This window comes from Grus americana, chromosome 21 (genome assembly GCF_028858705.1).
Source record: "Grus americana isolate bGruAme1 chromosome 21, bGruAme1.mat, whole genome shotgun sequence".
Classification (NCBI taxonomy): domain Eukaryota; kingdom Metazoa; phylum Chordata; class Aves; order Gruiformes; family Gruidae; genus Grus; species Grus americana.
The window spans coordinates 5,043,071-5,057,616 of record NC_072872.1 but is presented as its reverse complement, the minus strand read 5'-3'; the positions used below and the strand labels follow the sequence as shown (position 1 = coordinate 5,057,616).

At 41.1% G+C, this 14,546-nt stretch overlaps 1 protein-coding gene across 5 annotated transcripts in view; it reads right to left on the bottom strand.

Moving 5' to 3' along the window:
• RERE (arginine-glutamic acid dipeptide repeats) overlaps nt 1–14,546 on the bottom strand; it is a 251,426-nt gene that overhangs the window by 192,919 nt on the left and 43,961 nt on the right. For 2 of the 5 annotated variants that reach the window (XM_054849561.1, XM_054849564.1), the window contains exon 1: nt 7,741–8,086. The exons of 1 other annotated variant lie outside the window; for it this stretch is intronic. The gene's annotated coding sequence lies outside the window, so the exon portion shown is untranslated. Of the gene's footprint in view, nt 1–7,740; nt 8,088–8,334; nt 8,472–14,546 lie in introns of those variants that run through there. 2 more of the 5 variants (XM_054849563.1, XM_054849565.1) reach the window with 2 other exon arrangements.

Sequence of the window (14,546 nt, the reverse complement as noted above, 5' to 3'; positions counted from 1 at the left end):
GCACTGAAATCCAGCTGCGGTGCTCCTGCCACCACCGCCGCACCAAGGAGAACGTGGCAGCCAGCATCCCCCAGCTGAGGCTGGCAGCCTCTCGCAGCTCTCTCGTGACACCCACAGCAACTTCACGCTACACATCGCAGCATGGGTTTCAGAGTAGAGAATGACCTCAGAATGTTATTAACCTGACATACAATGCTTATTATTTATCTCCAACAACAGTTCTCTTTGTTCAAAATGAGCTCAGAGACGTCTACCGAGCAAAGATTTTTCTGTCGGAAATTTTGTAGCACTCCTGAAATCCTACGCCACTGTAGAACTCCCACACGACTGTAACAAAACAGGATAGTTATATTTACCTTTGGCATCTCAGATACCATAGTATGTCCTCAGAAGAAAAGCACTCAGCCAAAAGCACGGATTCAATAAAACTTTATGCCAAAAATACAACTTTATACAGCAGCATTTGTTAAAGTCAAACTCTAAAGTTCAGCATGTACATCTTTAGCTTCATTCTAATTTATATTACTGACTCCATGCTTTAAAAATCCACAAGAACTGCTCTGACCAACTATACTTTCTCAGGCAAACTTTGGATAATTAGTCCCTCAAATCCAGACTCTGACTCTGAAGTACCAGCAGACAAAAGGACAGGTACAGGAGGTTACTACTGGCACCTGTCCATCCTCATTATCACCTTGCTGGAAGAAAACCCAAAGCGGTACCTGTAATCAGGGCATGCTGCTCAGTTCCAGTAAATCAGCAACTGCCTCACAAGCAGCTAAACCATCCTTCCAGTAGGGAGGGGACTTCTAAAGGAAGCACAAGTGAAACAGTCCCAAGGTAAACCGTTCCTAGTTGTGATTTAGCCATCATAGCTATACTTATTTTTCACATGAACAATATTTTAGTCACAAACTGTATCACTCAAAACCACAGATTGCATTTGTGCACAACGTCGAGTTAGGCTAAAAGTTAATTTATTTTTTTAAATCTTAAAAATTCACATTGCTATTCCCCATGTACTGGAGCATTTTAACTTGAGTTAAAAATACAGCATCATGACTGTTTCTTTCCAAACACCACCTTTTCTCATGTCAGGGCTGCAGACCTATACCCCCCAAACAGATGAAGTTGCAACTACTACACCCATTCATGAAAGAGTTCTTTCAGTTTAGACCAGAACATACTTCAAATTCCTTTAGCAAGTGGCATGTACTATTGTACAGAGAACAGACCCAAGGTGAAATATTATCAAGAACTGAAAAACCTCACAGAAAAACTATACAAAAACAGATGGCATAATTTGCTTTTTTAAATGCTACTTAGCATTTACAGCTGGAAGTGGCAAATATCTAAGATGCTTTGAATATGCAAATTATAAGATCAACACAAAAGAGGACAATGCAATTTCTTTTAAAGACAGGCAGTCATAATGTTGAAACAGACTGCAACCAATTTTCATACACTATTCATAATTACTTTATTACACTGTGAAAGGGTAATCAGTTTCCAAATGATCTAATAACCTTGGGCTGCTCTTAACTCTTTTATACCAGTCTTAACTACACAGGGTAGGACTCCAACTTAAAGCCAATTACAATAGTCTAATATTAAACATGCAGGTTAGAGATGTTGTTCCTCACATACTCTCATATAAACCAGCATACAAGATTACCTAAAAACATTCCATTAATAAGCAGGAACTGATATATATATAAAATTTATATATATATATATAAAAAAATAATCATTCCCAGCTCTAATCTCAAAGGAATAGCTTTATTATCAGGAAAGGGAAATCTGATTTTTGGCTCCTTTGTTAGATTTCAATAGGAAATGGAGCAAATACAGTGTGTTTTGACTGCTTGGAAGAGTAAATTCTATAGGGATCTGTTACTATGTCAAATTTTAAAAGAAAAAGTCCCCAACCTTAAGTGCTTGAATTGTATTAACTCTTAAATTATGGCTCAGTCATTTTTATATTGTCTTGTAATTTAACAACCTGCTGAGGCCACGTTTAGTCATCAGTCACTGACTAAATCCAAGACACTTTACAACATGAAAACAACACAAATAACTAAGTTCCCAGATCCAACTTGTGCTTGGGTTAAAATACCTACTACTCTCTGCTGGGTTTCTACAGTTTTCCAAGCAATATAAGGGCAGGGCACTGGCAAACCCAGAAAGGCTGTGACCTTCCCACAGTCAGAGGAAGTAACATATTGGTCCTGGTTTAGGTAAATATGTTGATTTTGTAGACTGATTAGATTAACGGGCTGAAACCTCCCCAGTAAAGAACCTATAGCAACGTCATTTTTAAGTTTTACAACTTTTTACTGCCGTCATTTTACTAGCTAGATGAACAAGAATAGAGATTACAGAACTATGGATTAAAATATCCAATGTAATGGCTAAACTCTCTGCACTTTCTCCAGTTCCCAATAACAATGATCAAAACGGAGACCCTGATCTTCTAAAATAACATTAATACAAAGTCTGACAATAATGTTCAAACTACTAAATGCTTTTAATTTTAAATATCTAAACAGAATAACAGCTTATCAGACCCCAGATGCTGCCGAAACAAAAATTCAGCTTTATTTGAAAAACAAGTCATTTTGATCTCTACAGAGGCAAATTCACAAAGAAAACACTGTCAAAATCAAAGTTTTTTTAATTGCCAGTTTCAAGAAAATTCAAATCAGCACCTAAGACGAAATTTATTACATGTACAAAATTGGTGTTTCAGAAGCAGCGATTTATCTATACCAAGATTGGTTGGTTTTAATAAACGTTTACCTATCATGCAGCTTTTCACACCCAGTTCATCAATAACAAAAGAGACTGGAAAAATCTAACTTTTAGGAACTGATACTAATACATTCCAGATGTGTTATTTCACACTGTATTGCCACCTTATATGAAAGTTATATCCATTTCAGAGAAGACTAATCAAAGCAAATTCACTTTCGAAATTTGCCATTACTTCCCAAGAGAAAGCATACGGCTACATTGTTAATCCTAAATTTACAGCCACCATTTCTTCTGTGCCTTTGTTAACATTAGAAAAAGGCTGAATTCCAAACCCACCATTATATTCAGAAAAATAAAATAAAACGTGGTTATATGAAAAACTAAGCATCACCATCAAATACTATTTATTCCAGTAGTAAAATGTTTATCCAATCACCAAGACCTTTTCTTGGCAAAACTTGACAAAAAAGTTTCCTAAAGAAGGCCAGCTTGTTTTAATCATTTACACTTTTCAACACTATTTGTTCTCACTTTGTATCCAAAGGTCACAACTCAAACCACTACCCCAGGCAAACTTAGAATAAATATTATTTTTGCCCATTCTTCTGGAAAGAATCTCACCTCCATTAAGACAGTTGAAGTATAAAAACCAGATTTCCCTCTGATCCATTTAAAGATGACTCACAGTATTTTTCATAAACAGAAAGCTAGCTTATAGGAAGTTTTTCATGAGTCCTATCCTTTATTACTTAATTCAGAGTGTTACATCATTATAGGCTTTTGCTTTCTTTAGTAGGAGAGAAATTTGTTCTGCAAGAAATACACCAACATGAGAAACAGTTAAAGAGCAAGGCTCAGCAAGTTGACATGACAGTTTGAACTATGCCAACCACAACTCCAGTTTCCCTGACACAGCCCTTCTTCCCTAAAACGCCTCTTCTGAAATCATCTTATTTTACACATATCAGAAAATATTCGCCTGCTAATCTACATGTTATTGACTAGTAAATTACTCCAAGAAAAGGCCTGACCATCTTAGCTGGGAATCTTCCTTACATCAAGTGTTTATATCCACACTACATGCAGCTCAGTGATGCACAAGACCAGAAAACTGGAAGAACCTTCACTCATACACCAAAGCCACTTCTGCCACCCCTTCCACAGACCTATTTCTAAAACAATGTTCAGTGTTCTGTAAACAAAGATGAAAAACTTTAAACTTAAAGGTTCACGCAATTGACTATCGATATAAGAGATTCACATCAGAGTATCAGGTAGCTTCCTACTCTAGGACTACAGTGATTAAAATACCATTTCTCTTATTTACCCTTAAAATGCAGAATAGAGCTACTCAGCTTTCTTTTAAGTCATTTACTGATCTGAGTCTTACACTTTAAGTATCCAAGGTTCAAAATGAAAAAAAAAGTATTTTAAAGCAAAGACATCACGGCTCACAAATTAATAAAACTAACATGCAGGCTTGTTGACTGACCCAATCACATCAGTAAGCGAGCACTTTAGTACAGCAGTCAAATACTCAAAGCCTTTATAGAGATGAAAGTACCCAGCATTTGCATCAAACACCACAGGCTATATGGAATCTCTGCTTCCAAACACCTAGAAAACGCTGCTAGTTCTATCCAATTTTCTGAACCTCTTGGCTACGGAGCCAAGTCCCCAACAACTATCACATCCCTAAGAAAGAACTCTCAGGTGCAGTTGCAACTTACCCCTGAGTTGCTTTTGTTTTCTGCCTGGTGCATTCAGCTAAAGTAGAATTAGAATTTGTTTAACTAGACATGTCTGGCTGAGAACAGTGGCAGTTCAAAACCAAGTTTCACTCATGATTTAGATACCCCCACGTTGCAGACTGGGGTAACAATGGCTACCAGAAGGGTAAGGCCAACAGCTGGGGGCTGTAACAACTCCAGTCATCACGTTTTAATCTGTTCATCTGTCAGAGCATAGGCTAATGCTGCAAAGAAATAGCCTTAATTTGAAAATCACTTGGCCAAAACAGCATTGCATGATAATTTCAACACATGATGTTTATTTCTACACTCTGCCTTCATAATTGGTTTTGGGTTTTGTTGGTTAGTTGTTTTGGTTTGTTTTTTTTTTTACCAGTAACTGGATCTCAGGTGAAATATCATGTTATCCGTATATATCAACAAGTTACAGAAATACTGATTTTCAGTGGTTTACAAACTGGTTTTACTCCTAATTCAGCATACACAGTCTCAGCACAATCTCTCTACATCACCTGAAAATGTCCCAGACCAAGGAAATATTAACAAATGCACACTGACCTAACATCCAGAGCCAGCTCTATAAAGTTGTACATGCATTAAAGAATACAATGCATCTCTGCAAGATACAATCTTCCTAAAAATCTGCAGCACCTCATTACCAAGATGAAGCAGAAAATTACTTAAGTTATTCTTCTGCCTATAAACCTCAACTGCACCAAATGCTACCAAGTAGTTAATTTAGGTCCTCGGTATGGGATTTTTGGACTATGAGCTGTACTTGCAGTTGATGCTGAAGTAACTCCACTGAGTTTATGGAGACCTGAATATTTTTCACCTGCTGAAGTTTGGGCCATTAAATCAAAATTTCAGCAGTATGAAGACTCTCTCAGGTGTCAGAAAGGAATGACATTGTACTTACTGTCTGGGAAAAAAAAATCCCACCACTTTTAAAGCGTAGAAACAATCACCCTTTAAGTGCTTTACCTACCCATAGGTCAATCACTATAGCAGGAACTCATTCATGTTACACCAGGAAAGAAAAAAAAAGAGAAAAGAAAACAAACGACACCACACCACTGACTGTAAAATTAGGAAGTTAGGAGTTCCTTCTAGCTGCTCTTAAGCAAAACAATAAGCAGCACAACCCCCCTTCAACCCAAAAAAACCCAAGGAGGTCTAGGATTAGTTTAACAGTAGCTTATTTTCTTTCCCACGCACAAAAATCAAAACAAAGCTCTCGCAGATGAGCTATTAACCACTCACATCAGGAAACAAAAGCCCCATCTTGTCACCTTTACATAAATAAAAGTAAGCAAAAGAGAGGTTGAGGGAGAGACCAAGAGATTCTCTACAACCTCTAGTAAAATTGCAAAGACATTCGATGCATTCTGACAGAACAGCTGTAGACATCATTATGTTAATTAAAATTAAAGTCTCATCTACTTAGCATACAAGCAATTCACTGAACCTTAGTGACAAAAGGAAGGAACCATTTGCTCAAAGAGGCATGATCACATACAACTTTAACAACTTGTCCGCTTATACTGAAGGCCACAGCATAAAGGAGACAGAAAAGTATTAAAGAAACAGTCCTGGCTATTTTAAGTAAAACAAAGCACTATCAACTATAAAACGCGCACAAAGGAAGTGGTAGGATAGATTACGTCAGCCCTTGCCTCAATTCATAAATCCTAACCGCAAAACAAGACAAATCCTTAACTGCCTTTCTCTGGAAATATGTTTAAAGCGAATACATGCAGTTTGAGTCTTAAAATACGCTATTGAACACCACTCGCTGACGCATCACTTTGAAACAACCGGGGGGGAATGGTGTAATCCTAGTCAATTCTATCGTGCAGCCAGATCAAATAACATTTCAAGAACTGCCTGCCAAGCACCCAGCCTGCCAGAGTACAATAAGCACTCAAGTGCTCAGACTCAAAACCATCTTTCACTGGTCCCAGAGATCTTTATAAAATAGTTTAAACACTACTAAATTACAGGGTTGGAAAAACAAATAAACGCTTTTAAATGCTGCTCCTACACAATTCTCAACTTGCTGGTAAGCATCTAAAAGGTCTGTCTTGTGATACTCACTAGGCAGAAGGATTCAAAAATGCGATTGCCTGTAAGAACAAAAACTGACAAAAATGCAGAGTTGGTTGCACGTCTGGAACTAATTGCCTGCAGATTAACGGCTTTACATTGGAATAGCGTTCGTCTGTAGGTTTTTAAACCCAGTTTACTCTAAGCTGAGTTCCCAGAAGAAACATATCGGTGGGGCATCCGAAACTCCACTTCACTAGATTTCTGTTCTCCACTTTCCTCTACTTCACGCCTAACGGTAACGTTAAGTTAAAAAACCAAATAAGTCGCCTTGTCAACTGCCATTTTCACTCCCGTACAACTAAAGCAGCCCCATATGGCTGCAAGGAGGCCAGCCAGGCACACAATGCCCCATGCAGCGCAAAGCCACATGCACTCCAGAGGAGCTCAAGACCAATCGCAAAACAAAGCAGAGCTGGTTTCTTCCTCAGGAAACAAAGTGGCCAAGCAGGTCTCCTGTCGCTATCTTAAAACACGATTAAACATCCCTAAAAAAAGTTACACCACCCACCGTACCAATTAGTACTTCAAAGGCATTCCATTTTATCAAGTGCAGTGAAAAAGTACTTTCTTTCAGGATAAGGAAAATGCAATCCTTATGTCCTTATCTCATTTGCTTAAAAAAAAACCAAAACAAAACACAGAATTCAACACAGCACTCCGTTTAGCTTAACTATTTATATTTAGAACACAGAGATGAAGCATTTGTTATGGAAAGAAAACCCTGCAGTCTTAAAGCATTCTGAACTTCTTAGGCCAATAAAAACTATCGCCTCACCTACCAAGTTGATCCAACTTTTTCTGAAAAAAATCAGAGTAGCCAAAAGGGGAAAAGAGAATTAAGCCAAGTTTTTTCTCCATCCAGGTGTCTTCTGTGTTATCATTGGCTAAGTAACAATCAGTCAACTTTAAGAGCAACCTTAACAATTTTCCTCTTGGAAATACAACTTGTATGCACAAGGCACCGAAGTTACCCAATCAACCTGGACCGGAGACCCACTCCATCGACCCTCATCTGAAATTTTCAGAGCAGACCCTAGCTCCCCTCTCTGCAACCCTGCCGTTCCGGGGCCTTCGCCAACTCCAAGGCGAAGGTCCTGCCCCTCTCGGCAACCAGGGGTGCACTCACCCGCCAGCCTCGGGCTTAGGCTCTGCAGCTCTCAGAGGTGCCGGGCAAACACAACTCGCCTGCAATCCCAGCGGCTGTTACAGCCTGACCCCAGCAAACCCGTATTTCTCCTCCGGAGCCTGGCGGGGGAGGAGGGGGGGGGGGGGCGGCCGCGGTGCCCAGCGCCGGGCCGGACCTCGCGAAGAAAAGGAGGGAGCAGGGGAGGGCAGAGGACGGGAGGAAGCGGGGGCCAGGGGCGACGAGAAGGCGCAGTTGGTGAACAAAAGGAGGCCCCTCCGCCTCGCCGCCAAGCAGCTGGGCCGGGGTGCGGAGCGGGCGGCGGAGCGAGCGGCGTCGCCCGGGCCCGCCGCCCCCCCCCCCCCCCCCCCCTTCCCGGCCGGCCGCCCCCTCAGCAGCGCGGCTGCGGGCGCCGCCACATGCCGCGGCCGCCGGCCCCCGCCCGGCACCGGGAGGAGGCGGTCGCGCCGCTCGGCCCCGGGAGGCGGCGGCAGGCGGCGCGGGGGAAAACCCGGCGCGGAACCCGCCCGCAGCCCGGCCCCGCCGGGCCCCCCGCTCCCCGCGCCCCGCCGCGCCCCGCCCGGCTCTCACACGCACCGGCCCGGCCCGGCGCCGCTTCCCCGGTCCACGCGGCGGGGCGCAGGCACGCACACGGAGACCCACGCTCCTTCCCCCGGCGGCGGCCCGCCTCTGCCTCCTCCCCGCTCAGCCGAGCCGGAACCGGGAGCCCCGTGATTGATGGCAGCTCTTTAATAGCGTGGTCAGCTAGAAAATGCATCTGCAAGCAAGATATTAAGGAGGCAAAGCATCCCCGGGAGTGATCAGCGGCTCACATCCCAGAGCTGCAGCCAGGAATATTAATGCAACCAGCGCTCCTCGCCTCTACAAACCCCGATCAAAACACACAGGGGGTGGGGAAAATGCAGATAAAATAGAGGGGTGGAGGGAAGACATCCACACACGGCGTTCATTCCTAAGATGGATAAGAAAGAGACGCCTGTCCACTGTCACATTAAAAGACACTTCTACACAAGGATTGTGTTGCAGTGTATTCAATTAGTAAGCCATTTTGTTCAAAATCCTTTCTACGACGTCTTCCCTCCCCCTATTAGAAACAGAAATTCATCTGCTCAGCAAAACATGTTCCTTTTAATTGTATTTAATTGGCAATATTTTAGAATAATGAATATTTATCTCTTACTACGTGTCTTCATGCAAACCTGTAACTTGTCTGAATCTCACAATGTCTTGCACTGTTCTTTAACACCACAGCCGTGACCTTTCAGCTGCTAGTACCGACTTAATTTTAGAGCAAAGCTTTGCTATTTCCCTTGCAGAATAACATGCAAAACAAGTCATCTATGTAATCCATTACCTGAGGGCAACGTACACTTTTTCCCTGCCAAGCAAATCCGTTTCCCTAGCCACACAGTAGTATTTTGCCAATAAAATAAGGGAGCAAGTACACCCTCTCAGAGCTTGTTTTACAAAGCCAAGTTAAAAAAATAAAAGTTTAAAAAATAACAACAACCACCACCAAGGTTCATGGACCCAGTTAATTAGAGCAACACCCTCAAGTACTGTCTGCCAACTTATTCTTTCCAGGTGCTGTAAATTATTTGCATTTTCCCCTCTATTTATCCATATTTCTGCCATGTTTCATACTATAGCCCAGGAGTCCTTCAGGAGACAAAGATCCAACTTCAAAATTTATTTTGTACTTTCTAGAAATAGCTACCTAAAACCACTAGCACAGCTGAAGCAGCTGATTAATTCTAATGCCCTTGCCACATTGCAAGACTGCTATGATCAATACAAATTGAAGATGGTGTGCAGCACAAGCTTCGCTCCCGCAATATTCATTGTGCAACAGCTTCTGAACTGGAGCCTATCTTCGAGAGAACTGGTTCAAAATAAGCTTTGTAACCAAGTAGCCGTGTGATAGCTCCAAACCTGCCCGAGCTGAAATTCAATCCTAAAGTCAGTACAAAGCAACCACATTGCATTTATCCTCACTTCAATTTTGTAATCAAATGTGGTCTGACACCTGGCAAATCACAGAAAGGAACTTAATGCTCCAGTGTGTATTTAAATCAGTGTTTACTTCTAATGACTTCCAAAAGAGCTCTCCAGCAGTAAGTTAATTCGGGCCAAATTCCTTTTATTTGAAAAATAGCCTGTTTGATGGTGTTTGTTCAAAAACACCTTATCCCTTTAGGACAGATGACCCAGCCAGCTTAGATCACAAATCCTAAAAGTCAGTCTATATTAGGGAAAACACACACACAAAAATGCACCTGTAGAATTTTTTGTATCCCATTAGGATGAAAGTTGTTCAACCAGTGCAGAGTATAGCATCCAGTAGTTTGAACACAGCAACAGAACTGGAGAGTATTCTTGAATTTCAGACACTGTTTTGCCAATCCAAAGCAAACCAACTTCAGAATTCAGCAATGGTTAGACGGTGGCGAAGTCATCTGAAGTCCCATCTGTTTTTATACAGCATATTGGAGATTCTTGAATGAACAGAACAGCTACAGCATTCAATCACTGACATCAGAAACAACTGAACTTTCACTAATTGGCTTTCCTATGAGATATGGAGATCTGCCCCCATTTCATAGACGAAAATAAAAAACCCAGACATGCACAGAGTACAGCCCCAAGCTCCATTGTGCAATAAGGACTTTTTATCTTGTCTTTTGGAAATGGATTATAAAAGATGAAAATCTTCTCAGTCATGAAATACCCCTTTGCTAGTTACACTATTATAAACTTACGGCAGCATTTCTTTTAATATCAACACTAAAAGCATGCATCTCTGAAAGAGGGGGAAAAATTGAGTTATAGATACACAAAACTCATCAAGACTACTCAAGCAAAAGCTACCACCACAAGGGTTAGGCAAATATAACGTAGAGAATGAGACCTAGAGCAGGCTTGAGCAGAGATTCACTGAATGATGGCTTTGAAACAATTGCTATCAGACCTCACACAACACGTTGTTGTGTTTGGTCCAGCATGCATTAGTTATCTGGTGTTACACAATGAAATAAAATTCAATTCCACCGCGTGCAAAATCCAGCCCAGTTTTCCTGGCAGCCTCCATTTATCAAAACAACCCTGTCATGTTGAGTACCATTAACAGATAATGAACTGAGACAAGGGATGCAGTTACAAGCAAAGCACTCCGCATGCTACAGGCCTAAGCACGCAGCCAAGGGAGCTGATATTTATAATAAACATTATAATTAAATAGAACACCTAGTTGAGGTAACATTAAGGTCGTGACAATGAACAACAGAAGCTGGAAATCTAAAAAAAAAAAAAATAACTAAGGCTTTGACTTGCTGTCAGTAATTCCTGACATTGCTTAAAGGCACATACACACACACACCCCCAGGTACACCTCTCCTTACAGCTAAGAGCTGGAACGTATCCGTTAACTTGCAGTTTTTGGTTTTCAGCGCTTCCCATGAACACTGTAACACTTTGTATACTGTACCTACGCACTTCAGCTTGTAAAAGATTGAGCACTGAGAAGTGACAGACAGTGTATCTTCAAAGGGCTGTAAAATGTGCTGCTTTCTAGACACACTACTCATAACAAACACGAATAATTCATAACTTCGCACGAGAGTCCTACCATATTTGAAGAATATTAAATACAGACATACAAATTTGAATAATATTAAATACAGATAAACTCCCTCCCAGCCAGAAGATCTATCAATCAGCAGCATTCTCCACTTCTGACAGAATTAGCCATCAAGTACACATAAACATTTCACCCACTAGAAAAACTGCTCCAAAGGAACAATTTCAGGTCTACCAGATATGTACACACTTGAAACAAACTAACCGTAAACAGACTTAATGAGATTATACAGATTAAATGGTTAAATTAACTTTTTTTTTTAAGAGATATCCAAGACAAAGAGGTCCCACCAACACTTAAAAGCAGCTCAGTCAAGTCATGCAGTTAACTCATCCAGTTAACATTTTTAAATAGCAGGTTCAAGTACACTGTCTGGCTTGCACAAATTGTACAAAAAAGCCTTAAACTTACTTTTGAGAACACATGGAGATGTGATCATGACAAGTGTTTTCTAAAAGCTAATATAACACTACTTCCCAGCTTAGGCAAGAAACAAGTGTAATACATTAAACCCCTGCTAAGCTGAACCTATTTTTAAATGGGACTTAACACTGTCTTCAGAGCTTCACGTAAATCAAGCTCTCCCTTTGGATTTGGCACCGGGTAGGGGCGGAAGAGGAAGGGAGTAGGTTCACCGAGAACAAGCTAACAGCACTGTTCTTGTGTGTCACTTAATTCCAGTCCTCATCAAAAAAGTTTCCCTTTCACTGTCAGTGCATATATTACCAGCCAAAATAACAGTGATACCTTCACTAAAACAAAAAGCCTGAAAAGGCAGTTTAAGCTGAAAATTAGCTAGAGAATTTCTGAGGCCAATGGTAAACTGAAGATTCCTCAGCAGAAGAGAGAAAACAGAGACTGGGCTACCAGCATGGAAGGTCACCTCAACTGCTGAGAACAGGAGCACTGAATGTTTGTTACCCTTTTCTGTTTGTTTTCAATTCAATATCAAAGCTTCTAGGCTCTACCTATTCTAAACAGAAAACCTTTGGTCATGTTACAAGTGATGTTTTCTTCCTTTGCAAATAATGCACTCTTTTGTTAGTATAAACACAGCTGAGAATAAACGATACTCAGCTCTTGACAAAACAGTTACTACTGTCTACACAGATTTCTTCAAACCTGCTTGAAGCAGGAAAAGTCTTGTCTACACTTGTAGATCTGTGAGCACATGTGAACACCCAACAGGAAATACCCATTCAGTTTTAAGCGGCTTCTTGCCCCAGCACTAATCCAGCTACAGCTTGCTCCACAGTTAGACGAGGGTGCTTTTCCACACTACTAAAACACAACCTCCAAGAGGAAATTCAGTGCAATGTTGTTATTGCTTCAACATAATCAAAAGGCCATTTCATTCTGTAATCCAAGCCTGCCTAAGTAGACTGTAAACTCTGCACACAGTTAAACACAGTCTTGTCCACTTCCCCTCTACCACGTTTACATATACAGCAGGCAGCAGTTCTTAAAAATCAGCGCATGAAGAGTTATTTTAGTGTATAACTGCTGAAACTTGGATCAACCATTTCCTTATCTCTCAAATCTCCAAATAGAGCCTGTACCCTTAACAGACCATGAACCTTCAAAGGTTTGGCTTTTTTTGTTGGGTTGGATTTTGGTTGGGTTCTTTTTTTGGGGGGGTTGTTGGTTTGGGGTGAGGGTTTTTCCCCCCCCAAGCCTCTACGTACGCAGCATCAAACTCAGAACCTGTTAAACCAAATTACTAACACTATCACACATTTTACAGTTCAAGAACTATGACTCCTTTTCTGTACTTACATGGTTTATATTTCAAAAGACCTCCAGTCAAGCCATAAGTCCTTACAGGTCATTATTAAAATCTGACACCACATCAATACTCTGGCAAAGGAGGACCCTACCAAGCACAGCAAAGTCTGAGGAACTTCAACCTCGCGTAACCACTCTTAGGCCCAACAACTCCAGGCACCACCCTTGCTGTAACTGTCACCAACAACTGCCACCAACTCCTCCTTTGCCGCCCCTGTAAAGTAACAGCTTTGGAACAAACTCCACCTGACAAGAGAAGCACAAGTGTCAAGAGCAATGCACAAATGCAAACAAGAATCCTTCAAAGAAAAAAAAAAATCTCAAGACCTGTGCATTGGTTGTATTTACTGCTTGTTAATACAATTACTTGTTATTAGGTAAAAAAAACACAAGTTGCCTCAGATTCCTGCTCAGCTTCTCCTGAAGCTGTGACGCAGCCAAAAACTTACTGCTGGTACAGTCAGCGCATCACTCAACTGAAGAATGGGGATAGACACTCTAAGGACATAAAGTCCTGAATAACTCCATTCTACATGTCTTTGGAAGAAATTCTGTCACTGTAGGAAAGAAAAACCAGAAGCTGCTCTACCAGTGAGATGTTAGGACTAAGGCAATTCACACGCTGGCATGTGAAATCTCAGGATTTTACAGGAAGGCCTAGCTTAGTAACTGCTGGCGGGGGGGATGAACAACCAAAGAAAAGCCAAAAAACCAAAACAGATATGGCTCAGCCCACTAGGAGTTTGATCTCAAGTCCCCATGCAATTAAGTGAATGTTCACAGTAGTGTCAACGCCCATACTCTTCTCCCTATTCTCCTCCCTCCAAATGCTGAGAGCTCAATTCTGCCAGCTATATAAACCCTTGAAACCAGACTTCAGTGTGCCTAACAAAAAGCCCAAGCAAAAACAAACATGAGGCAGAGAAGGGGAGACAGCATTTTCTATTTACAGTTAAAACTTAATTCACTGCTTTGAAGTAGCTGCACCTCAGAAAGGACAAAATTGAGACAGAAAGAGACTATGCTTTCTTTGGGAAAGAGAGAAGGGGGGAAAAAACCAAGAGAAAAAAAGATGAATGACCCAAGGAATGTAGCAACTTGGCAAGATGTTTAAATTAAAAGCTTTTATATGCAGAGGTAAGTATGTAAGTATGAAGCGTAATAATCTCAGTTGGGATATTGTGACCAAGCTACTAAGGGAACAAGCAGAGACAAGTAACTTGAAACCCAGCTACAGCTTTCATATCCAGAAATCAAAACAAACCAGGCAAGACAAATTTAAGCAAAAAAGTTCATGTCTGCTAATCACAGAAATCTTTCTCCAATATTTCTCCAGTTTGTTGTTTCTTCTCTATAGGGACTGATA